The sequence below is a fragment of the Trachypithecus francoisi genome, unplaced genomic scaffold (assembly GCF_009764315.1).
Source record: "Trachypithecus francoisi isolate TF-2019V2 unplaced genomic scaffold, Tfra_2.0 Lachesis_group4, whole genome shotgun sequence".
Taxonomy (NCBI): domain Eukaryota; kingdom Metazoa; phylum Chordata; class Mammalia; order Primates; family Cercopithecidae; genus Trachypithecus; species Trachypithecus francoisi.
This window is the reverse complement of record NW_022681469.1, coordinates 80,003,845-80,017,835: the sequence shown is the minus strand read 5'-3', so window position 1 is coordinate 80,017,835 and position 13,991 is coordinate 80,003,845.

The window sequence follows — 13,991 nt, the reverse complement described above, 5'->3', positions numbered from 1 at the left end:
AGTAGGTTCAGGAACATGGCTCAGCTGGTGATTCAGAGTGCTAATTGTTCTCTTCTTGCCCCCAGATTTCCTCTTTGGAGCATCTCTCCATTCTCTCTTTGTCAACATTCCTCTCTACATTCCCAGTGAGTGGTCACTGGTCCAAGCTACCTAGCCCCCTACTTTTAACCCACTGAAATGGGCTAATATGTGGCCTAAGATGAACCAATTAGGATTTCTTTCCTGTCATTTGGAATTGTGTTGGAGCCATTAGGTATTTGCTTTTTTTCTTTTTTAATTTTATTTTTTACACTTTAAATGCTTTAGGGGGACAAGAGGTTTTTGGTTACACAGATGAATTGTGTAGTGGTGAAGTCTGAAGTTTCAGTGTACCCAGCACCTGAATACTGTATATTTTACCACTACGTGGTTTTTCATCTGCCTCTCATCTTCCCCCTTCTGAGTCTCCAATGTCCATTATACCACTCTGGATGCCTTTGCACAGCCATAGCTTAGCTCCCATTTATAAGTGAGAATATGTGGTATTTGGTATTTTGCTTCTGAGTTACTTCACTTATAATAATAGCCTTCAGTTTCATCCAAGTTACTGCAAAAGACGTTATTTTATTATTTTTAATGGCTGAGTAGTATTTCATAGTGTATAGATACCACATTTTCTTTATTCATTTATCGGTTGATGAACACTTAGCACTGATTCTGTATCTTTGCAATTGTGAATTGTGATGCAACAAACATACATGTTCAAGTATCTATTTTATATAATGACTTCTTTTCCTGTGAGTAGATACCCAGTATTAGGATTGTTATTGGGGTCTTTACTGGAAAGCTTGCATAAATCTGTGACTAACACCTTCAGTTTATATCTAAACAGAACCAGACTTTACAGAAGAGAATTAAAACAGGCATATAGAGAGGAATAGGGTTAAGAGATTATAGCAGGGCGGACCTGTAGAAAGAAAAAGCACAAAGGCTTTTCAATTCCTGATTCTTGTAGCTTTATAATGCCTAGCCAATCTTCCTACCCTTGAATTTAACGACTGGCTCCTTAAGTTCCAAAAGAAGAAAACACACACACACACACACATTCAATCTCCTTTACTCTTAACTTAGTAGATTGAGTTAATTTTCCTATCTCTAAAGGAACCTTTGTATTAAAAAAAATCATGGCAGGTACTAAGAAAAGATGAGACTCAAATAGTATTATTTTTGAAAAATAAACTACTTTTCATAGTAGTAGAAAAATGATGTTGCATCATATATGCAATGAAGAGATTTTACACATATAAATAAATGTACATACAAAATATATATATATATAATTGACAAACATGTTTTAAAAGGAAAGAAACTGACAGCTCTATGAAGGTTGAATTGTGGGTAAATGAGCATTTGATGAAGCTGAAAAACTCTCAGCACAATGCAGCTTTAGTTTCTATTTTATAATCAGCTGTAGCTTTTACTTTGGGAAATTGTACTTTACATTATGAAAAAATTTCTTTCAGACATAAAAGAGATAAAACATTGCAGAAGTAAATTAATCTTATTAAGGAAGACAGAGTCACAGGATCAGGAAAAGAGACATCTTTACCATCCAGACTAAGACCTGAAACCCAGAGGTATTCCCCTTCTGGTTTCACCGGAAGAAAAATCACTATTTCCTTGAACAAGCAGAGAAAAATTCTGACCTTTGGCTCCATATGGTGAATTATTCCTAATCACAAAAAGGAATGTTACTTTCACCTGCCAGCAGCATAGTGTGTCCTTCACTCCCCAACTCCACTCTCTGCCACCACCGCTGCTAAACTACTGAGCCCTATAAATCTTTCCATACCTGAGTTCTTGCTCTCTCTCCTCCTCTCTTGCACACACATACACACAACACCACCACCACCACCACTAAAATCTGATATGTTGAATGCTGCCCATCCTAACCATAAATATGTGCTTGATTAAGGTCTAATCTATGAAATCCATGAGTAAGATATGTCAATGACCCTCACTGACTACAGGATAAAATATAAACTCCTTAGCATGGCATATAATTAAACTAACTCTGATTTTATTCTAACTAATCCCAGATGTCAAAACTCAGCAAACTCCTTTTCACCCCATACCATTGCATATACTGTGCATTCTACCTGGAATGTCTAATCCCCTCAGCTCACCAAGTCTAACTATCAATCACTTATAAAAACTCAATTCAGATTCACTTCCTCTGGAAGCATTCGTGAATTTCCACCTCCTCCCTACTACCCAACACTGAGCATGGCATGATTGCTTATTTACTGCATGTTTTTCTCTACTCTAATATAACCTCTTTAAGAAAGGGACCATGACTGTGCTGTCTATCTCCCTAATATTTGTCAGAGTGCGTAGCCCATAATATAAGAGTAATATATGTCGATTTAATAGCTATTTATTTAATTAATTTCTACTTGATTTTGATAGCTTATACCTCTAAGAAGTTCAGTTTGAGTCTTCTATTTAATAGGATTACAATTTAACTAACAGCTGGTTGGATCTTACTTTGAAGCTAACTTCTTTTATTGGATTATTTTTAAAGGTAGCAAAGCATATTATTGATGTTAATTTCCTTCACAATCCAGTCACTTATCTGAACTTTAGAATAAGTGGTCTCTCTTCACAAATGAAATATAAATAGTGTCTAAGTGTTTAATGATATTTTAACAAGGAAAGATGACAATTATATACAGGATAAGAATTCTATTCATTAGCCTGATAATTTTAATTAGCAGCAAAATAAAAAGGCATAGCAAGGTTTTATTTTGCTCATAGGATGCTGTTATTTTTTCACAGAGATCCTTTTCGCTATATTAGCATATCCCATCAGGTGTCTAAAATCTAAGCCATTACAAAGTTTTGCTCATCTTGGGAAATGCTGATGCTCATCATTAATAAGAAATACTCTCCCAGGAAAAATATTCCTAGATGGAGGTATCTAGCATTAGATGCAAAGCAGTGTGATTCTGCTCAAGATGGCCTTGAGATGGAGCCCATTCATGGATTTTAACACCCATGAAATTGGAGGAGTAAACATACCTTGAAAATGCTTTTTTTTTTTTTATAGTACTTTCTTGCTTTGCTGCTTCTTGAAGGTTTTTGGATCTTCAAATGGCATTAAAAGCTAGAGAGTGAAAAACAAAAACTGCAAGCAATTGCCCAGCTAATGTTTGCCTTGGATGCAGAGTCGGGGAAAAGCAGAACATCTTCAAAGAGCATAATCAGCTTGAAATGAGTGATAAAAATTCGATTATCTACCAGTGCAAATTTGTGCAACAAATTGCCATCATCTATGTATGGCCTAGGAACCTATTTGCTATTTTAAAATTGTTTTGATGTTCAGTGAAAAAAAAACTATTCATAAAGACTTCAAAAATATTTTTCAGGTTTGTTGATGCCTACCAAATATGAATAAATGCACCATTCATGAACCTCAAGTAAATTCTCTTCTTAATGTACTTATCTTTTTAGTTAAAATTTAAAACACATTACAGTAACATTTTAAAAGTACATTTATGGGATAATAGATGTTTCCAGAAACAAAAAATCAAAATATAAAAACAATTCATTTTCAAAAAAATACTTTAGAAAAACTTCGAGTAAACAAAGACCAAGGGATTTCTTTATGTTGGATGCCTTAGGGACTTTATTAGACTGACAAACTTTTGAGAACCTCCAGGAAATAAGTGGTTTATCAAATTCATTTGACCATTGAATTCTTTTTCCACAAGTATCACAAGAAACTGCTGTTCTACAGCATGTCCCTAATAAAAGCCACATTTAAGCATCTGTGACCAACTGGTAATAACAAAGCACAATTCCTATGGTATTTTGCTGGATTTTGCCTGTGTGCTTTTGTGAATTTTGTTTCACTTCAGTTGCTATTGAAGTACACTGCAGTGATTCAGGGAGAGCCAACCCTCATCATGAAATCAAGAGTCTTCTAACCATATGGTTTGACCATTTTGGCTTGGGAATAAATGAAATCAGTAATGTTGAAGGAAAAATCTCAAATTTTCATGAGGTTCATTTTAACAAGCATTTGTACTGTCTTCTTCCATTTCAGTTAAAATAACAAAATATGATAAACCGAACAGTGTGTATAACAAACTAAATGTATTTCTCACAGTCCTAGAGCCCGCGAAGTCCAAGATCAAGGTGCCAGTAGATCTGATGTCTGGTTAGGGCCTGTTTCCTAGTTCATAGCTGGTGTCTTATTGTCTTTATATAGTGGAAGAGCCGAGAGGTCTCTCTCAGGCCTCTTTTCTAAGGGGACCAATCCATTAATTAGTCCTCCTAAACTATCTCACCTCCCAAAAGCCTACCTTCTAATACTATTACCTGGGGGATTAGGACTTCAACAGGTTAATTTTACTGGGGACACAAATATTCAAACCACAGCACATTAACTCCACAGCTCATTTCTTATGCATATCCACTTCCATTTTTTAAAGCCAGACTTATCTGAACTTCAGAATAAGTGGTCTCTCTTCACAAATGAAATATAGTGTCTAAGTGTTTAATGATATTTTAACAAGGAAAGTGGAATAAATTCTTGCTAGATAACTATTCTCATTCCAGGCACTCTGCAGATTAACCAGGCTAGAAGGATGGATAGGGTTCTATTTTGGCCCTAAAAGTCTAGAACTCTCACAATTAATGTAGTAAGAATCCAACATAACTCTAAGCTACATAAATACACTGTTCTTATCTTTCTGGACCTAGTAAAATATCTGTAATATTACCAAAAAATGGCTCTTCTTCTGGGATGCAGTTGAATGGGTGCTTAAATGTAATGAATTTGTCTCTTTATATTTCACTGGTTTCATTGTTAACTTTTTAATTTGAGGTTTTCATTTTAGAGTAATATAAGTCTTATGAAGGTAGGGAATTTAGTATATTTACTAGTCAATATATCACTAGTGCCTATAACAATGCCTGGCTTATAGCAGACAGTATAAATATTGTTGGGTGAATGAATTTAGAAAATAAGTTGTCTTATGTCTGAGATGTTAGAACCCTCTTTCAACTATTAGAAGCAAAAGAAAAAAAATTGACAAAGGCAAAGGAGCTTGGTAATTCTGATTTTATGCAACATCGCTGGATTCATTATTGAGTTCCCAAGTTCATATACAAAATTCTGCCTTTTTCAACCATAAATTAATGCCAACTGACATCATCTTGCCCTTTGAAATACAAATAAAACTAGCTCTGTCAACCAAATGGGAGGAGACATCTCTCTCAATCTCTCCTTGAATTCTTGGGGACTTGCATCTCTCCTAGTCATCACTGGCTTCAAGTTCTTTCCTCTTATTTAGCTCAGTTTATCTTGCCACCCATATATGTTGTCCCTTTCCTTCCCCGAATCACTTCCCACTGCAAGAAATACTGATTTTTTCATTCCCCAAAACAGCCGCTGGTATAATGCTATGTCTGTAACTGGCTTTTACTGGAGATTTGAGTAAATGGATGAGATTTACTACACAGCAAAGTAAACAATAATTGAATACCCTCTATCTCAGCTCTCACAATTCTTTGGCTATCCCACTACAAGGAAAGTGAAATTGAACATTCTCTTCGCAGACCCCTATGTTCCCATCAGGTCACTCTTTCCCATCTTGGTACTTCTTATGCAGAGATTAGAATGTAAGGATGGGGGTGATTTTTCCCCATAGGTGTATGTGAGAATTTAGTGAAAAATTCTCAACAAAACTTATTTTCAAACATAATTCTGTATTGCTCAGTAGAGTTTTATTTCAATCTATCCTCATACCACTCTCCATAGCACCCACAGACAAATGGTGATGCAGGGTTCTTGGGTGAAATTCAGGTGTGGACTTCTGAAAGATGGAGTCTTTTTCAGAGATAGATCCTTATCTGCCTTGATACTGATGGATGGGGAGCCAGTAAAATAATTGAGTTATAGTCAAGGTGGTACAGACCATTTGAGAGCTTACTTTAAATGTCCCATTTTTATTTTAAAATTATACAGACAAAAATTTACCATCACCATCTTTTTTTAGTCACGTTTATTTTGTCTTATGAAAGAATGGTCAGAAAAGAAAATTAGGCATATAGAGAAAAATAAAGGAACAAGTAACCCCGTTGGTCTTCCACTGAACAGGACCACACTAATCATTTTGGCATATTTCATTCCATTCTTTTTTTCTGTCCAATGCCCCTTTATGCTAAGTTATTAAAATCCTTTCTGTAGATTCATCGATACATCCTGCTTGTTCACCTCACATATTTTAAGCATTTTCAATATTTTGTTTTTAATATCTTCACAACAATTTATCAAGTAAATATCCTATAATTAATTATTCTTCTAATAGATACTTAGCACCTATCTAATATTTTGTAATTTAAAAAATTTCTAAACATATTTGTACCTAAAATTTGCTCAATATTTGAAATTATTTCCTTAGGACTTACCCTCAGATGTTAAATTAGCCCCAAAATATAAGCATTTTTTAAAGCTCTTGATATTATTTTCAATTGCACCCAAAAGGGTTATCTTATTTTTCACATTATGATGTTTGAAACTTTACTACATCAGCTTTATTCTTGTTTGATATGAACCAAATATTTGCTGCCACTAAGGCTGTTAAACTTGAGAATAACAGAGCTGACACAAAGCCTTTGTGTTTGGCATAAGGTCACTGGAGGCTTCTTAGTATCTTTCATCATCCTCTGTTTGACTAGGATGATATGGTCTCTCGGTTATGGAGTCGTCACCTGGCAGGCTGTATTCCTCCAGATACTAACAAAAAATTGTGCTTCAAAATGATGATCTTTTGGGGTCCATTGTTATCTTTACTGAGCACCACAGTTTTCTTTTGTAACATCTTTCAAACAAAAATATAATACATATTTACAGTAAAAATGGAAAAAATATAGAAAAGTATAAGAAATTTTTAATTACATTTAGTAGCACAAGTCAGCAATGACCTCTTTTAATATTTGATGCATTTCCTTCTGAATGTATTGAAAACACACAATGCCATACTCACAGTGCTTCTATCACCAAATCACAACAACCAGAATCATGTTATACAAAGAGCCTCCAATAGTGAATGTTTCACGTAATATTATGAGACTTTTGCATGCCAATTAATAGCCTTTGGAACTATGAATTTAAAAAGCATATACTGTGCCACAGCATAGCTATACTACAATTTATGTAACAATTCTGTTAGTGGGCATTTAACTTTTTTTTTTGCATGATCTTTTGTATGTTAAAAGCTGTAATAAAGGTCTTGTAAATGAATATTTTTATGTAATTTTGATTATAACTAAAAGATAAATTATTAGATGACTTATGCACATTTTAAAAGGCATTCAAGACAGACTTCCAAACTTCAAATGGTTTATACCAATTTCCTTGTTCTGCTGAAAGAGCAGCAACAGATGACAAAGATGAATAGAATAGGTAAAAATTATAGCAATTTAATTAACATTTATTAATACCCCTCTGAGCATTTTAGGCAATAATTTAGAATTAAAAACAAGTAAATGTACAAAAATACTTAGACTGTCTGACTCTTACTGACTTTTCATGAGGTAATACCAATCTTTTTAAGCAATAAGAATTTAGTTTTAAAAAATAAAATTAGGCCACAAGTGTTTCCTTTTATATGCATTTTCTTTTGTTTTGAAACTAATTAAGGAAAGAGGAAAGTTGCCATGTGTATTACTTTTCTTCCAAGTTTTTTACACATTTTTCGTAAATGTTTATGAAAAATTCCAAAAATTTCATGTAGTAAAACTAAGCTGTCAATCTTCTTGGAAAAAATCTCACTGTTTACTACAATCCGTTATATTAATGTGAATATATCTTTGAAATGTATGAAATATATTTAATATCTTTAGGATACAATTATGTATAAGCACATATACTTCAATTTAAAAAAGTCTTACTTTTTTAAAAAAATTAAAAGCTAGGTGCTGTGGCTCATGTCTGTAATCCCAGCACTTCGGGAAGCTGAGGCAGGCAGATCACCTGAGGTCAGGAATTTGAGACCAGCCTGGCCAACATAGTGAAACCCCATCTCCACCAAAAATACAAAAATTAGCTGGGCGTGGTGGCATGCACCTGTAATCCCAGCTACTCAAGGGGCTGAGGCAGGAAAATCTTTTGAACCTAGGAAGTGAAGTTTGAAGTGAGCCAAGATCGCACCACTGCACTCCAATCTGGGTGACAGAGTGAGACTCTGTCTCAAAATAATAATAACAATAATAATAAAACTAAATACAGAAATTAAGAGCAAGGTAACTACAATTTAGAGCAATATTAGATGGCATAATTTGGTTTAGTTGAAATGAAGCATGTAAAATACCTTCTCAATATTATAGTAGATTCTACTGGGTTGCAGTAAAACATCAGAAGAGTGGGCAGTCTAGTGAAATGAAGTCACATAAACAATCAGGAATCCAAAAATATGAAACAATATGTCAGAGGAAATGGCTTAGTCAGATATAAAGAATAAGGAAAGAAGAAACCAGGTGGTTTACATATATTTTAGTTCAAGGTAGATTGTCAATCCAAGATTAGAAGGTGTTTTAATCCTGTGTTTTATGCAAATGGAAAACAAAAAAAGCAGGGGTCACTATTCTTGTGTCAAATAAAACAGATTTTAAACCAACAATAGTAAAAAAGGACAAAGAATGGCATTACATAATGATAAAGGTTCAATTCAACATGACAACTTAACTATACTAAATATATACGCATTCTACATAGAAGCACCCAGATTCATAAAACAAGAACTTCCAGACTTATGAAAAGACTTAGAAAGCCACACAATATTGGTGGGGAACTTCAACATTATACTGACAGCGTTAGAGAGATCATCAAGGCAGAAAATTAACAACAAAATTCTGGACTTAAACTCGACACTTGACACTTAAACTAATAGACATCTACAGAGTACTTCATCTATCAACCACAGAATATACATTATTCTCTTGTGCACGTGAAACATACTCCAAGATCAACCACATGCTCAGTCATAAAGCAAGTCTCAATAAATTTAAAAGAATCAAAATAATACCAGTCATACTCTCAGACCACCGTGGAATAAAAATAGAAATCAATACAAAGATCTCTCAAAACCAAAGAAATACATGGAAATTAAGCCACTTGCTGTGGAATAACTTTTGGGCAAACAATGAAATCAAGAAAGAAATCAAAAAATTATTTAAAATAAATGAAAATAGAGATACAACACACCAAAATCTCTGGGATATAGAAAAAGCAGTATTAGAAGAAAAGTTTATAGCAATAAATACCTCCCTCAAAATGGTAGAAGATCTCAAATTAATGATCTAACATCGCACCTAGAGGAACTAGAAAAGCAAGAATAAACTAATTCCAAAGCTAGCAGAAGAAAAGAAATAACTAAACTCAGAGTGAAACTGAATGAAATTAAGACCCAAAAATCCATACAAAGGTTCAATGAAACCAAAAGTTGGTCTCTTGTAAGAATAAACAAGATCAATAGACAGCTACTAGGTTAACAAAGATCTATATAAGCACAATCAGAAACGACAAAAGTGACATTACCACTGATCCCACAGAAATACAAATGATCTTTGGAGACTATTATGAAAATGAACACCTGTATACATACAAACTAAAAAATAGGGAGTAAATAAATAATTCCTGGAAACATGCAATCTCCCAAGATCAAATAAAAAAATTAAAATACTAAATATACAAATATCAAGTTCTGAAATTGAATCAATAATAAAAGAAAACCTATCAATCAAAGAAAAAGAAAGAAAGAAAAGAAAACCAAAACTGAAAAGCGGAGGGCGGAGCAAGATGGCCGAATAGGAACAGCTCCAGTCTCCAGCTCCCAGCGCCAGCGACACAGAAGACAGGTGATTTCCACATTTTCAACTGAGGTACTGGGTTCATCTCACTAGGGAGTGCCAGACAATCTGTGCTAGTCAGCTGCTGTATCCTGACCAGCGAGAGCTGAAGCAGGGCGAGGCATCGCCTCACCTGGGAAGTGCAAGGGGGAAGGGAATCCCTTTTCCTAGCCAGGGGAACTGAGACACACAACACCTGGAGAATCGGGTAACTCCCACCCCAATACTGCACTGTACCAAGGGTCTTAGCAAACGGGCACACCAGGAGATTATATGCCACACCTGGCTGGGAGGGTCCCCCACCTGCCCACAGAGCCTCCCTCATTGCTAGCATAGCAGTCTGTGATCTAACTGCAAGGCAGCAGCTAGGCTAGGGGAGGGGTGCCCACCATTGCTGAGGCTTAAGTAGGTAATCAAAGCCCCTGGGAAGCTCGAACTGGGTGGAGCTCACAGCAGCTCAAGGAGCACTGCCTGTCTCTGTACACTCCACCTCTGGGGACAGGGCACAGCTAATCAACAACAACAACAACAACAACAAAGCAGCAGAAACCTCTGAAGATGCAAACGACTCTGTCTGACAGCTTTGAAGAGAGCAGTGGATCTCCCAACACAGAGGTTGAGATCTGAGAACAGACAGACTGCCTGCTCAAGTGGGTCCCTGACCCCTGAGTAGCCTCACTGGGAGACATCCCCCACTAGGGGCAGACCGACACCCCACACCTCACACAGTGGAGTACACCCCTGAGAGGAAGCTTCCAAAGCAAGAATCAGACAGGTACACTCACTGTTCAGCAATATTCTATCTTCTACAGCCTCTGCTGCTGATACCCAGGCAAACAGGGTCTGGAGTGGACCTCAAGCAATCTCCAACAGACCTACAGCTGAGGGTCCTGACTGTTAGAAGGAAAACTAACAAACAGGAAGGACACCCACACCAAAACCCCATCAGTACGTCACCATCATCAAAGACTAGAGGCAGATAAAACCACAAAGATGGGGAAAAAGCAGGGCAGAAAAGCTGGAAATTCAAAAAATAAGAGCACATCTCCCCCTGCAAAGGAATGTAGCTCATCGCCAGCAATGGATCAAAGCTGGACAGAGAATGACTTTGATGAGATGAGAGAAGAAGGCTTCAGTTCATCAAACTTCTCAGAGCAAAAGGAGGAATTACATACCCAGCGCAAAGAAACTAAAAATCTTGAAAAAGAGTGGAAGAATTGATAACTAGAATAATTAATGCAGAGAAGGCCATAAACGAACTGACAGAGATGAAAACCATGACACGAGAAATACGTGACAAATGCACAAGCTTCAGTAACTGACTCGATCAACTGAACATCAGGTGCTCATGAACATAAAGATGGCCACAATAGACACTGAGGACTATTAAAGATAGAGAGGGAGGACACTATGTAGCCAGGTAACAAACTTAACACATGTACCTCCTGACTCTGAAATAAACGTTGAAAATAAGTAAATAAATAAAAAGTAAAATAATTCCATAGGTTTCTTTGAACAATCTCAAGCATGAAAATCTACCATATATACCAATTAAATATTTTATTTATGGCATATAAAATTATAAAGCAAAATATTACATTTTAAAAGCTGAAGACTAATAATTTTAGATTTTCTAAAAACCTGTGTTCTCTAAGTAGCATAGCACATTGTACATAAGAGAAACTGAATAAATGTTCTGATAAAAAAATGCTGTGTTTTACAATGTTGGAAAACATTTTCATTTGTATGTTTCTCATTCACTTCACAGTAGTCCACGTATCAATCCATCTGCTATCCTAGATGATGTCACGTTGTTTCTGTAGGTACCAGCAATTACTTACTGTACCAAAATTATGGATTAAAATCATGAATTGATGGACAGATTCTGGCAAAGCATCATAGATACATTATAGCATAGTATATGTTTACTAATGTTGTGACCATGTACATTCTTTGAGGAGGGGATAGGGAAATGTAGCAATATATATTAACTATAATTTTATGCTTTTTAGAAACAGAGAGGTACATACTATCTACACGTGACATCTAGATGTGTCAGTGTATACATTCACTATAATATGTACTTACAAAGAGAAATGTATTCTTCTAGTCATCAAGAATATACTAGTTTTATACAAAACGATAGCTATCTAAACCAGATGGGAATAAAAAAAATCACTTATCCACATGATTACTGTTACAAGAGTCCTTTGAATGTCCAGATTTATAACTCCAACATGGGCAGAAAGATTGATGTCCTAAATGAACATCACCACTGCCAACTGCCTGGGGGATGTTAATATGATCTAGCATCACAAACACTGATTAAATCCAGGGCTTCAGAGCAAAGTTTGCTTTGCATCATCAGCACGCTTTGATTCTGCATCATTGAATTTGGGCGCCTAGTCAATTCCAAATTGATCTGATAATGGAACTCTTCCTTTTTTCATTCTGTATAAATAAAACAAGCCCCAAACAAGCCTCTAGACAGGTGGTTTATAGTACAAGAAAGCAGCCGTATGAGAGTCCCAGATCTTGCACATTCTCAACAGTAAAAAGTTTCTGAGATGAGTGTTAATTAAGAGTCAGTCATGGTTTCTTTTTAAAATAATGGTAGAACGGAGGGTCTATCAATACTCAATAACCTAGCATTTTTTAGTGTTTCACCAATTAAAAATTCCCATATCTACTTACTTTTTTTTCACTGCTCAGCAGCCTATTACACAGATTCTACTAAACTTGACTTTCTTGTAAGTTTCTAATGCTGCCCATAACCCAGACAATAAAAGATTTAGGAAGTATAATTAAACATTACAGCCTAAGATGCCTACCTTAACCAATATCCTTAACCTAATTTGATTGTCTTACTGCAATTTATAAAAATGATGCATCAGTCTTGGGGTTAGATGTGTGGTAGGCCAGATATTCTCATCAAAGGCCACATCTGACTTGAAAAGCTCTTAAAAACTACAAATACATAGGCTCTACCTTGAGATTCTGGTTTAAGTGTCACAGAAAAGGAGACCGAGCATTCTTTTTTTTTTTTTTTTTAACTTCGATAACTGTTGGTTGAAATAGTTGAGAACTATTGGTTTAGAATGAATATATATTTACATACAAATCAACATAGGTAGTGAAAAGAACAAAGTCATTATAATAGCTTTGACTCAAAGACCTTCAGAAGCCTATTTTTCTTGCTTCTATAGTAACCTAAAATAAATAATAATGTGGTGGTGGTGGTGTGGTGTGATTTTTAACATTTCATTTTGATTCTCAGGTTAAAAGATATTTTATAATAAATCAATAATAGCAACTAGAATTCATAGAGTGTTCACTATATGTAAAGCTCCACGCTATGTTACTTTATAAGTTTCATCTTACTTAATCCTTATAACCCTTGGAGGTGCATATTATTACACCTATTTCACAGATTAGGAATCTGAGACTCAAGAGAGGTAAAATGATTTGCACTAGGTGAAACCAAAACAGCTTAAAAAGCAAATCTGTATAGAGCATCTTTCCCAGCATCCTTCTGCTTTCCAATTCTACATTCAATTTCTCAACATAAACTGATCTGGTTTTATATCTACTTATCCTGGAGTCCAGTCAACACATTTCAGAGTGTAAGAACTGTCCTTCTCGGCGAACTAAAGTAAAAAGTTGAATGCTGACACAATTATCTGCGTTTTGGTTTCAAAAAACATTTTAATAATGGGAGCAAACTTTAAGAGAATATCCTCAAAAATGCATACTAACTACTTTCTCTCCTTCCCAGAGGATATGAATCCTAAATGAGATGCTTCCTGCCTGCAGAAGAGCAATGGAAACAGAGATATTTGAGGCCATAAATATGCTTTGGGGTGACAGTTTACAGGATTTACTTGTATATAAATCATCTCAAAAACAGATCTAAATCCCAAGCATTTCCATACAATTTTCAACTACTAGTAAACAGCAATCCTGAACAAAAACACTCCTAAAAAAAAATGAAAAGACCCAAAACAGTAGAATCCTTTACCATAAGCTGATACACAAAGTTTGTTCAAAAACAAAAATTTCTTCCAGACTAAATGTTTCACTAGCCTTGTTTGAGC